The following is a 13,032-nucleotide window of genomic DNA, read 5'->3' as shown; positions in this document are numbered from 1 at the left end:
GTCCTGGAACTCTGTAGTCCAGGCTGGCCTAGAACTCACAGACAACCATCTGCCTCTGCCTCCTGAGTTCTGGGATTAAAGGTATGCACCACCACTGCCTGTCTAGTTTTAAAGATCTTAAAAAAAGAATTTATTTTTATTTATGTGTATGTGTCTGCCTGTGTGTATGTGCATGTGTGTGCAGTTGCCGATGGAAGCCAGTAGAGGGCATCAGATCCATTGGAGTACATCCATATTGGCTGTGGCCATCACATCAGTCATAGTGATGGCATTTGCTTGCCATCACTATTTACTAAATACTACCAGACCTGGTCTACTTACTGTGCTTTTGAGCTTAGCTGATCTAGGCACTCTTCAAGATGGAATCATGTGATGTTTTCCCATGTGCACCTGTATTCTTTCGCTTGGTACAGTACCTTTGAGAATCACCCATGTTGCAGCTGAGTGGGAACTAACTTCCTTTTAAATGTATGCCGTCTGCATGGAGCTGAAGTTCTGTATTCACCCAGGCATTTGTTGATGGACATTTTTAGCTTACAACTCCTGGCGACCATGGCTCCCTCTGCTAGTATACATCACTACACAAAAATCAGTTTAAAATTGCTTGCCATTCTTTTGGTCTGTCTGCAAGAGGAGTTGCTGGACCATGTAGCCTTGACAGTGTGTGTTATTGCTGCTGAAGAAGACTGGCCCTTTGCAGTTCATTGGACATGGCTGACCATAGCTTGGCTGGTTTCTCTGGGGTTCCTTCCTGTATCAGTTGGGCTCACAGAGGGATAAGGAAATGTCTCAGGGGTGTTTGGACCTGGTGGCTTCTGCCTGGGATGAGGGAGGTAGGATGACAGAAATATTTAAAGAAACAGCTTCACAGCCAGGGTAGGGGTGGGGGGGTGGGGATGCACACTTTTAATCCCAGCACTCAGGAATCAGAGGCAGGTGGATCTCTGAGTTCAAGGCCTGTCTGGTTTATAAAGTGAGTTCTGGGACAGTCAAGGCTACACAGAAACAAAAAGCTTCCCTTTGAGGTGTGTGATTGTCCCCAGCTCACCCCCTCTGCACAGGTCCACCTGGACTTGGTGACAACTCGGGCTGTCCAGGCTGTTGGTTTTAGAGGTAACGGACTGGGTACAGCAGAGGGAGAGGGGGAGAGCAGCTTTGGGTCAGTCCAAGGCTAATGGGGGCCTATCCTGTTTCTCTCACTCTCAAAGGAAGTGGTGGCAGCAATTTCTCCAGTCATTTCTTCAGTTTGGAGTCACAAGGTATGGCAGCGGGCCCAGCGCAAAACCATCCGGAAGAGCTGGCTGCACTGTCACTCTGAGCTTGGGCCAGCAACAGCCTGCAAAAGGGGAAGCAAGAAACTTCCCCCCATTCCTCCCTTTCTACCCATTCATTGCTTCCTGCCTCTTCTCTTTGATGACCTCAGCTCTCCCTCCTTCTGGCTGTTGTGTGTGCCAGGCCAGAGGCTCAGTGGAGTCAGGTTCTGCCTGTCCTCAGGACTTCCCTGTCAGACATGGTAGAGGCATTAAGCACACCTTGAGGGGCATCAGAGCCATGGAGCTCTTGGGCCAGCTTTTGGTAAGTTAGGGAAGCCTTCCTGGAGGAGAAAGCACAGCCTTCAGGTGAGGCTTCTCAGAGTGAAGCTGTTTTTGTGGTCTTTCTAGGTGAGTATGAATTTCTGGGATGGGAGGATTTCAAGCTGAGCAACAGCCTAGGGAAGGGTCTGGAAGGAGAATACAGGAGAGGGGAGGTGTCTTAGGGTTTCTAGTGTTGTGCTAAAACTCCATGGTTTATTATCCCAACTCTAGGTCACACTCCACTGCTGAAGGAAGTCAGGACTGGGACTCAAACAGAGCAAGAACCTGGAGCTGGAGCTGACGCCAAGGCCATGGAGGGGCGGTGCTTACAGGCTTGTTCCCCATGGCTTGCTCAGCCTGCTTTCTTATAGCTCCCAGGACTGCCAGTCCAGGCACGGCAACACCCACAGTGAGCTGGACCCTCCCTCATCAGTCCCTAATTTACATAGTACACCCAGCATAATCTGGTGGGGCATTTTCTCAGCTGAGGCTCCCTTTTCCCAAATGACTCTAGCTTGTGTCAAGCTGACATAAAGCCAGCTAGCACAGGAGGACAGGGAAGACAGCAGCAGTAGTGTGTGTGTGTGTGTGTGTGTGTGTGTGTGTGTGTGTGTGTGTTTGTGTGTGTGTGTGTTGAGGGGTCTGTAAGATCACTGCAGACCTGGGGCTTGATCCAAACCTCTGTGCCTGTGTATGTGGCTGTAGAAGGGCTCAGGAGGCCTCTCTTGGGTAGCAAGTGCAGATGTGCAGACAGAGCACACACCATGGAGTGGCTGTCCCACACATGACACTAACCATGAGCACAAGCTACTGAGCCAGCACCCGTGGCCAAGGCACAGCCATGTTTTTAGAGACATTGAGCTGAGTTATGCGAAGCAGAGGACCAAACACAGTTATCGCCCACTTTACACCCCCCCCCTTCCCAGGTCATACTCAACACATAGAATCCACAGACGTAAATGCATCTCTGAAGGGCCTGCTAAGGCTAGAAGTGTGCCCAACTCCTGGATGTTGTGCAACAAGACCTTTCCTGGAGGAATACGACATACACATCTGTCTGCTCACCCCAGATAGGGAACGCACAAGAGACCAAGGTACAGACACCACCTGGGTCCAACATGGGGAACCAATGAGTTTGACTGGGGTTACTTAACAGGAATATAGGAGAGGGGTCACTTACAGGAACAGAAGTGACTCAAAGCTGCATCACCTACACTCACCCCAGCGTGGGTGACAGCTCACAAAGCTGGGAACCCCGAGTACACTACACTGCACACCCCAGAGCCTGCAGGCAGCTCAACAGGTTGGAGAATGTTCTTTCCAGGTGTCTCTGCTGGTTTCTGCTTCTCTATGCAGCTTGAGTGGTCTGTCTTCTTTGTCTGAGAGTAGCACTCTGCCTTTTATTGCATACTCTGGGAGGGAGGGGCCTAGTGAGTCTGATTAGTCTCAGAGACTTCCTGAAGCTATTTAGTGTTGTTTATCTTCTGGTTTAAGAAGCTCCCCTAGGGCTGGAGGGGTAGCTCAGCCTTTAAAGGCTAGGCTCACAACCAAAAATATAAGAAGCTCCCCTGCAGCTGGGCGGTGGTGGTGCACGCCTTTAATCCCAGCACTTTGGAGGCAGAGGCAGGCGGATCTCTGTGAGTTCGAGACCAGCCTGATCTACAAGACTAGTTCTAGGACAGCCTCCAAAGCCACAGAGAAACCCTGTCTCAAAAATCCAAATAAAAAAACAAGACAAAAACAAGAAGTGGCCCCTGCAGGGTGAAATGTTTCAGTCTTAGGAGGAAACTTACACAAAGTTGGGCATTGTTCTCTTACCCCTGTGGGCTATGGGCGGCAGTCCTGGCGCTAAATCCCGGCAAGCCCCTTATAGATCAACCCTGCAGTCCCTCTGTAGTTGGCACTGCAGCTGGAGAGACTGAGGCCTGCTCTAAGGAGGAACTGTCTGATCACAGAGAAACTTTCTGCAGTGTGTGTGGGTGCTACTTATCCTCTATACTCCAACGACTGGTGAGGCTGCCATACCAGGCTTGGGGCAGAAAGCTGTGCCACTACATCTTCTAAGATTTGGGGCTGGAAAGGTGGGCTCAGACAGAAGGGACCTGAGCAGCGTGGGCACATCACATATGGTGAACTTCCCATCTGGTAAAGAGGGCCTTGCACCAGGTGGAGTGGAGCTTAGATCTCAGGGGTACACTGGAGTGTGAGTCTAAGTGTGACAAATGAGTAAGGGGAGTGTGGGGGTGTCCCTGGAGCTAGCATTTGGTCTTCTCCTGGGTGCTGTGAGTGGGAGAAGGTACTGGCCACGTACCAGGCATTGTTCTAGAGCGCACCACATGGGTCAATCCACTTAAGCCTTCTCACACCGTGGAAGCAAGACCATTAGCACTGCACCATGTGGGGGAAGGATATAGGTGCCTGTGCGGTTGGCATGGATCGTCAGCAGTGGAGGCTGTGCCCCAACAGATGGGCCTCAGTGTCTGCACCACTGCAGCGTCTCTGAGTCTGCCTGGATGGCCTTGAGGACAGTGATGGGCCCGTGTCAGCCTTTCGTCCCTGGAGGCTGGTGCAGGCCGGGTGCCTGATCAGGAACTGGAGGGAAGGCAGAGAGGAGGGAGAAAGGAAGAGGGGAAGGAAAACAGCGACGGGGCAGGGCTTAGCAGACCCTCCACTGGCGTCTGGGGCCTCCTGTCCTGTCCCTGAACCCACCTCAGCCTGCTTGGATCCCATCTGTACTTGTCACCCATGGGTTCTCCCTGTCTCCTGAAGCTCAGCAGTCTCCTTGTCCAAATCCATTTTTCCACCAGACAAATGAGGGCTGGGCCCGCCTTCCTGTTCAATCCTACAGGCTGGCTGTCAGCTGCTGTGGCATCTGCTCTTGTCAGAAAAATTAAGCAGGAAGCAAGAGACGCCGTGGCCCCAGAGTTGCCACCCGGCTGAGACTCCAGGCTGACTTGTGCTGGAAAGGGACTGGGAAGCTGGCCTGGGCCCGTGGGCACATAGATCCCCATTGCTTCATTTGCTCTCTTCCCTGAAGAGGGAAGGGTGGTTACCAGTGTGGTTTTGTGAGCCGACCCCTGGGCTGAGACCCAGCTCTGGATTGAGCTGCTGTGTGTTTATTTGGGTCTCACTTAACCTCTCTGTGCCTTAGTTTTCTATACATTAAAGAAAGGATAATTATGTGTGAATTAAATGAATTATTATTAGCAAACTGCTTAGAACAAAATAAGTACCTGGCATTGAGTGTGAGGAGTACAGGTGACAGTTTACTGAGGTCTCCCTTGCCCTAGTGGTAGGGGACCCACTGGAGAAGGCTTTCTGTATCCCACGGTCCCGTTCCCTCTGCCCTGAGGACTCCCAGTGGGGTGCTGGAGGTCAAGGCATAATGGGAGACTTGCTGTAAGTAGGTCCTTCAGGGAGGAGAGGCACAGGAGGAGCATGGTGACTGGTGAGAGGGCTTTCTAGAAGGCTGGGAGAGGCTGAGATTGGCAGGACGGTGCAGAGGTGTGAAGGCAGGAGCTCACTATGTAGCCTTGGCTGTCTTGGAACTCAGTCTGAGATCAATTCACAGAGACACTTGCCCCGGCTCCTGAGTGGGCCGCCACCGCTCAGCGAGACCTTTGTTTTTAAATCAGAGTGCCCCCACATAGCCCTGGGTGGTCTGGAACTCACTATGCAGCTCTAGTTGGCCTCTAACTCTCCTTGATTCTTCTGCCTCTGTCTCCTAAGTGCTGGGGTGACAGGCATGAGCCCTCATGCCCAGCTGGTCTCCTTGAAAAATTGTCTCGTTAATGTTGCCCATGTTGGCTTCAACAATCCTGGGCTCAAGTAATGCCTCTTGAGTAGCTGGTGCTGGGGTCTGCCACCAAGCCCGACTAAGGCCTTGTCTGAGGGACTCCCAACACCCAGCTTGCAGAGGCTGAGCACCGCAGGCTCTTTCCAGCAGGGGGCAGTCGCGGTGCGTGAGCGTGCGCCCGATTTGCTGCTTTCCTTGGTGCTTCGAGAAGAATCTAGGTGGTGAGGAGAGGTCAGACCAGGATGTCCAGCGATGGAGCGCCAACGTCACATCTCAGGATCAGTCCTGCCAAGACCAAGAACTCCCACAAACGCAGGGGTCTTTAGTCATTCTCAGTCCTGGGACAGTGTTGAAAACCACGCTGGCAGTGTTTATCTCCTGAGCCTGTTCCCTCCCCAGATCACTGTTAATTAGTCTCTAGGGGCGGGACCCAGGAACCCCAATTGCAAAAATGTCTGACTGCTAAAACCTGGTCGCCAGGATTTGAGATTGAGCAGACACATTCCAGGGTTACCTTTTTCTCTCCTGCACGGGATGTCCTGGGTGGGTGGTGGTCCCAGGAGTGAGCAGGGTTAATTTGGAGGGTGAGAGGGGATGGGATGGGCAGCAGATACAGTAAGTGCCTGCTCCCACCCTCGGAGTGGGGAGTTCTCAGAGGGGATGGAGTACGTGAGTTCTTAAGCACGTGTGCATGGGCATTCTTTGAGGGTTCAGGGTGACTGCATGTATGCACACACGTTTCTCTGGCCTGTATAGGTGCTGCATATACATGTTGGTACAGGAGAGCTGAGAATGCCCACAGCTACTGAAAGATTCCTGTGCTCATAGGCATGTATACACATGCACACACACAGGGCCGTGTACACACATGCACTCACACACACAAAGCTGTGCTTTCCCCTAACTTACATGTCCCACAGTATGAGGCTATCTCAGGGTGCCTGCATGCCTGTATCCGTGGAACTTTTCAAGTGTCGGCGGACATGGGAGCTCTGCTGTGTGAAGGTGTTTCCCTTTCTTCTCTCATCCCGCCTGATAGCTATGCCTCCCTAGCACAGGTGGGATCTGTGCAGACAGAGTCAAGTGTGGGCTTAGAAAAATCCACAGCCCTCCAGGCACAATTGCTTCTTCAGCCAGCCTCTAGGCGAGCAGTTGGCCCTGCTGGTTGCAGCCTCCTCACAGCTGATGCAGCTGGCCACAGGCACTGGATACCCACCCAGCCAGGCTCATCCTGTTGGAAAGGGTGAGGGAAAGGGTGTGTCCCCAAGCCATGCAGAGCTGGATGGGGGCACAGAACTCCTAGACAGACCAGTTATTGGACGTCTCTTGTTATCACTATTCTTTTAATATTTGTTAAATATTTATTTAGCGGAGAGAATAAAGGTGATGTATGTGCTTATTGGACAGAATGGCTGACTGAATGGCCTGAGTGTAACAAACACCTTGGTTTATTCAGTTTCCTTTGAGATCAGAGTTCAGTCATTTAGAGGATGTGGTGTTGAGTCATCTTCATTGTCACCTTGGTGGGGATTTGGAATCACCTGGGAGACACACTTCTGGTTGTGTCTGGCAGGGTGTTTCCTGAGAGGTTTGACTGAGCAGGGAAGATCCTCCCTGTCCCCAGCTCCTGAATGTGGGCAGTGCCATCCCACTGGCCGGGGCCCCAGACTGATAAAAAGGAGAAAGTAGGACTGGAGCGACGGCTCATCAGTCAAGAAAGAGCACTGCTCTTGCAGAGGATGCGCATTTGGTTCCTTGCACCTACAAGGGACAGACTGTGCTTGTAATCCCAGCTCCAGGGAATCCAACGCCATTCTCTGGCCTCTGACACGATGTGCATATCTCCTACCCACTACATATTCACGTAATTATGGAGAAAGTTTTCTGAGTAGTACTTGTCTCTTTGCATCATGGGTGTGAATGCTGTGTGAGCCTCCCCCCGCCCATGGCTTTGCTAACCACACTTTTGCCACTGCAGTGGGATATGTGTCCCCTTAAATTATGTAAGACCAAGCTCGTTCTTTCTTCTTTCTTTCTTTCTTTCTTTCTTTCTTTCTTTCTTTCTTTCTTTCTTTCTTTCTTTCTTTCTTTCTTCCTTCCCTTCTCCCTTCCTCCTTTCCTCCCTCCTCCTTCCCTCCTTCCTTCCTTCCTCCTTCCCTGCCTCCCTCCCTCCCTCCTTCTTTCCTTCCACACTATGTCAACAAAATATGAACGCTTCATGAATTTGCCTGTCATCCTTGCGCAGGGGCCATGCTAATCTTTTCTGTATCATTCCAATTTTAGTATCTGTGCTATCGAAGCGAGCACAGCCCTTCTTCCTTTAAGTTGCTTCTGGCGAGGTATTTTATCACAACAAGGAGAAATATAACTAGTACAGCTTTGACCGTCATTTAGGATGGAGGCAACCTACACCGCTACAGAGAACTTGTCCATGGACGGGACCCTGCCAAAGACCGTCTCGGCTGAGAACTCGGATTCTTTGTAAGAGAAGCAAATATGCCTTTCTGTGAGGTTAAGCAGACCCCACCCCTAGACACATGGCCACAGATGGGGGAGGGTGTATGCTCATCTGTCTGTAAGCTGTGAGGCAAGCCAGTTCACAGGAGTGAGCGTGTGGGCATGCTGATGCGTGATGCATTATCTGATGTTTGTATGTTGGGTTGTATGGTGTGTGGGTCGGGTGCCTGAGTGAACATATGGTACCCGGGTGTTGGGTGGGGCGGGAATGAGCTTGGGTGGGAAATGCTTCTTTTGGAGAGGAAGGAGGTAGGCTTAGGTGTGTATTGGGGCTGATGGGAGGTACAGCGTAGGTGAGGCAGGTGCTCCAGTGTTATCTGTTGGATGGAGTAAAGTGTGTGTGTGTGTGTGTGTGTGTGTGTGTTGGCATTCCTGAAGGCTGGCTTAAGGCTTCAGCATTCTGATCAAGTTTTTGCATTCATGGACAGGCTCCCCAAGGCCCCACCCAGCCTCAGACTTCGTGGATAGGGGCGAGCTGGGCTGTCCTGATGCTGCTTCAACTATACTGCCCTGGGGACGAGAGGCTAGCAAGGCCCTGTTTGTGAGCTTGTCCTGTAAGTAGGAAGGATGGTTGGTTGGCAGTTTGCACTGGAGTTTTGTCAGGGGTCCCATGGCCTCTGACAAGCCTGTCTTGTGACCTCAGTCTAGGTTTACCATGAAGGTCAGCTCAGAACCGGAGGTCTATGCTCTCCATGCTAAGGGACATCACTTCTTTTGACCCCTAAGGTTAGGTTAGCTCTTTCCTGTACCTCAGCCCACTGGCCCTTGTCACTCAGCTGGGCCAGCTCTCTGCCTCTCTTCCCAGGAAGCCTCGCTCAGCACCAACTCCCAGCTTCCACTGAGGTAATGGCTAGTGTGTGTGTCCCCACCACACTGTAGTTCCTTCAGGAGTCTCAGGGAAGTGCTGGGGGAGCTCAGTACCAAGGATCTGTCTTAACTTCCATGTGACCTCCCTGGGCAGATTCCCAGTGCTTGCTCATACTGCTGAGGGTGAACATGAAGAGGGTGATGTGTTTTCTGTCTGATGAGCAGGCTAGCAGCCTCTTGACAGACAGAGAGTGATGCCTGCAAGTGACACAGCTTGTTGTAGCTGACGCTCACCCTTAGGATTAGGCATCCTGACAGGAAGGGTGAAAACCACAAGGAAAGAGATGGAGTCACTTTTTCTCTTCATTTTTAATTTCAATTAGAAACAAACTTGCTTCACAAGTCAATCCCAGCTCCCTCTCCCCCTCCTCCCCTGCCCCCCATCAGGCCCCCCATTCCCCCCTCCAATCCCCACTTCGATTTCCAGGGAGGGTGAGGCCCTCCATGGAGGATCTCCAGAAGTCTGTCATTTCATCCAGGGCAGGGCCTAGGCCCTCCCCTAAGAGTCCAGGCGGAGTCACTTTTAAAAAGAACTTTTGCCTGTAGCTCAGGCTGGCCTTGAACTTGTGTGTGTGTGTGTGTGTGTGTGTGTGTGTGTGTGTGTGTGTACGGGCACGCATGTTTGCATGCACATGCACCCATGCGTGGTACTGGGGATGGACCCCAGGGCCTCACACAAGCTGCGCTGCCTGCTTCTCGACCCCTGTACAGTGGCTGTGTGTATGGTCGGGAGGTATACGGTGGGCAGATGAGGCCTGAATAAGAAGTCACCCTCTTGATGCCAAGACTGTTGAGAGAGACACAGTCAGTCCTAGCTGCCAAGTTTCACAGACTCTGCCCATCACACGTGGAGTTGTAGTCCCCTCCCATCCTAAGAGCAGGCACCCTTTGTCACCTGTCTTGGGGGGAAGAGACTAAGACAAGGACTGTTGTGGAATATTATTTTAGCTAGGCGAAGAGGTGTGGCATTTGTTTATGCTGCAGAATACTACTTTCACTGTGTAAAGTTGTGTTACTTTTGCTTATGCTGTATTTGTTTAATTATGAAAAGATGGGTTGCATTTGTTTCCACCTTGCCTGCTCAAGGCATCTGATTGGTCCAATAAGGAGCTGATTGGTCCAATAGCTAGGCGGGAGGAAGGATAGGTGGGGCTGGTGGACAGAGAGAATAAATGGGAGGAGAAATCTAGGAAGAAAAGAGAAGGAATAACAGGAGGAGGAGGAGGAGGAGGAGGAGAGAAGCAGGGGAGACGCCCGGGGCTAGAAGTCAGGCAGCCATCAGCCAGACAGCCAGAGAGACAGCAGGAAAGAAAGCTAAGGTAAAAAGCCCCGAGGCAAATTGTAGATGAAGAGAAACAGGTTAAGCTATAAGAGCTAGCAAGAAAAGAGCTAAGCTAAGGCTGAGCATTCAAAATGAATAATAAGTCTCTGTGTCAGGATTTGGGAGCTGGTTGGTGGCCCAAAAGACAAAGCCTGGTACAAGGGACTTGTTCATGGTTTTATGATGGTGACTGGGCTGACACCTGACCTTTAGCTCTTAGGCACTGGGTGATTGCTGGGGATACTGAGTCCTTGAGAACAGTAAGAGGCTGGGGACACAGAGTCTTAGGCTAACAGAAAGAGTATCATAAGCATTAGCGTCATACAAGGAGGGGGGTGCCTACCATTAGTAACGTCTGCCTGGGAGGCATCAGAACAGAATGCTAAGTTGAAGCCAAGACCCAGAAGCAGCCTCCATGTCTGCCATCAGATGAATGAATAAAGAAATGCCCATGTGCTCATGCACACACACATGTTTTCTTTATTGTAAAGAAAATGAAATTAGGTCCCCGTTGCCTCTTCCTGCAGCCATGGTCAACCCCACCCTGCTCTTCCACATCACGGCCGATGGCCAGCCCTTGGGCCGCTTCTCCTTTGAGCTATTTGCAGACAAAGTTCCAAAGACAGAGAAAACTTTCATGCTCTGAGCACTGGAGAGAAAGGATTTGATATAAGGATTCTTCCTTTCACAGAATTATCCCAGGATTCATTTGCCAGGGTGGTGACTTCACGTGCCATAATGGCACTGGCGGCAGGTCCATCTACGGAGAGAAGTTTGAGGATGAGAACTTCATCCTGAAGCACACAGGTCCTGGCATCTTGTCCATGGAAAATGCTGGACCAAACACAAATGTTTTTTATCTGCACCAGTTTTTTTTTTTATCTGCACCGTCAAGACTAAGTGGGTGGATGGCAAATGTGCTCTTTGGGAAGGTGAAAGAAGATATGGACATTGTGGAAGCCATGGAATGTTTCAGGTCCAGGAACGGCAAGACCAGCAAGAAGATCGCCATTTCCGACTTGGGCAACTCTAATTCATACCCACCAGACCATTCCCTCTGTAGCTCAGGAGAGCATCCCTCGCCCCCATCTGCTCGCAATTCCCTTTAATCTCTGCTCTCACTGAAATTCTTTGGGTTCCATATTTTCCTCATTCCCATCCAAGTCTAGCTGGATTGCAGAGTTAAGTTTATGATTATGAATAAAAACTAAGTAAGAAAAAAAAGAAAATGAAATTATGTAGTATGCAGGTGTGGTGGTTTGAAAGAAAATGGTCCCAAAGGGAGTGGCACTATTAGGAGGTGTGGCCTTGTTGGAGTAGGCGTGGCCTTGTTGGAGGAAGTGTGTCATTGTGTAGGCCGGCTTTGAGATCTCATATATGCTTAAGCCACACCCAGTGAGACATACCTTTTCCTGTTGCCTGCCAGTCAAGATGTAGGACTCTACATGCTTTTCCAGTACCATGTCTGCCTGCACACCACCATGTTGCACCATGGTGATAATGGACTAAACCTCTGAAAATGTAAGCCAGCCCAATTAAATGTTTTCCCTTTCTTAGAGTTTCTGTGGTCCTGGTGTCTCTTCACAGCAATAGAAATGCTAACTAAGACAACAGGGAAATGGCAGGAACTGGATAACATCATGTTAAGTGAAACAAGCCAGACTCAGAAAGACAGACATTTTGTGTTTTCTCTTGAATGAGGAATCTAGACTTAAATATAATATAAATCTGTATATGACATAAAAGTAGAAGGCTGAATCTTAGCAGAGAAAGGATCTGAAGGGAGATGGAGAGGGGAACAAGAGCGGATAGTGGGGAAGAAAGACAAAGTCAATTGTTTCTCATTTGAAGAATCTAGATTTAAGTACACACATATGCATGAAAGCAAAAGAGGACTCTGGGAGAGGAAGGGGACAGTGAGGTTGCAGGTGAGGGAGAGTCACAGAGTAATGGCAGCCAGATGCTATGACAGATATGCATGACCATGTCATAATGAAGCCCATTATTTTAAACCAAACATGGTATTGAACACTTGTAAACCAGCACTTGGGAAGAAGAGGCAGGAGAATCAGGAGTTCAGGGCCAGCCTCAGCTACAGGACAAGCTTGAGGCCAGCCTGAGCTACAGGAGACACTATCTTAAAACCCAAACCATTATTTTGTATGCTTCCTAAAAAGATTAAGAATGCAATAAAAAAGACAAAAACCAAAAATCAACCAAACAGAAGGCTTGTGTCACATGGGTCACACCCTCACTGGACTCAGCCAGAGCCAAGGCACCTGCCTCATCAGCTGGGTGTGCACCGGCTTGTCAAAGGACGCTGGCTTTTGTCCAGTGAAACGGTCATGGACTTGGCCCTTCCTTTCTTGGCCTTTCCTTTTTCTGGTGTTGAAATCGTGGGTGCTCCGTGCTCAGATTGTGTGGTGGGCGTCTTCGCAGAAGGCAGACCCCTGGCCTGTCAGGTTTGGTTTTGCTTATTCTGTTCCTATTTACCCCTGCTTCTGATGCTCTTTGTTCTGCTCCACGGAGGTTCTCAAGGAATGTTCTCTGAGCTGGGAGTCTCCGCCTACAGATTGAGGTGCACTGGAAGAGTCACACTGTTTCCTGCTTTCATGTAGATTTCACTTGGGTTATGGAGCCCCCATCCTTCCCTTCCTCAGGGTTGTGGCTGTAAGACAGATGGATGTGGGTGGGGCTTCTAGCCATAGGCAGCATAGAAATGAAGAAGGGAGAAACAGGTACCCTGGGGAGTCACTGGAGGTCCCTGGCAACGAGGAATAGGTAATAGGGACTCAGTGAGTTGGTGCCCTGGCAAGTCTAATGAGCTCCTGAGCCAGGGCCTAATGTTGCTTCCTGTTAATCTGTGCCCACCTGAGGCATCCGGTCTGTTCTTACCTCCCTGGATCCCATCTCCCTTTGACCTGGGAACTTCCCTGAGGATCTCGGTCACAGCCTAT

At 50.4% G+C, this 13,032-nt stretch overlaps 1 long non-coding RNA gene and 1 other non-coding gene across 4 annotated transcripts; one reads left to right on the top strand and one right to left on the bottom strand.

Moving 5' to 3' along the window:
• The first annotated feature begins 1,248 nt into the window (after positions 1–1,248).
• On the top strand, positions 1,249–11,290 carry LOC121143938. 3 transcript variants are annotated; one of them, XR_005881256.1, is made up of 6 exons: positions 1,249–1,661; positions 1,806–1,983; positions 2,501–2,668; positions 7,765–7,851; positions 8,316–8,441; positions 10,767–11,290. It is a non-coding gene; the product is annotated as an uncharacterized LOC121143938 (long non-coding RNA). The 3 variants fall into 3 exon arrangements; XR_005881254.1 differs by having other exon boundaries at positions 1,252–1,661; positions 7,654–7,851; XR_005881255.1 differs by lacking the exon at positions 2,501–2,668 and having other exon boundaries at positions 1,259–1,661; positions 7,654–7,851.
• On the bottom strand, positions 7,571–7,677 carry LOC121144221. Its single transcript, XR_005881540.1, has one exon. It is a non-coding gene; the product is annotated as a U6 spliceosomal RNA (small nuclear RNA).
• Positions 11,291–13,032: the final 1,742 nt, after the last annotated feature.

Source organism: Mesocricetus auratus, unplaced genomic scaffold, assembly GCF_017639785.1.
Source record: "Mesocricetus auratus isolate SY011 unplaced genomic scaffold, BCM_Maur_2.0 Super-Scaffold_100014, whole genome shotgun sequence".
In the NCBI taxonomy this organism is placed as follows: domain Eukaryota; kingdom Metazoa; phylum Chordata; class Mammalia; order Rodentia; family Cricetidae; genus Mesocricetus; species Mesocricetus auratus.
This window is presented reverse-complemented; position numbering and strand designations above follow the sequence as displayed.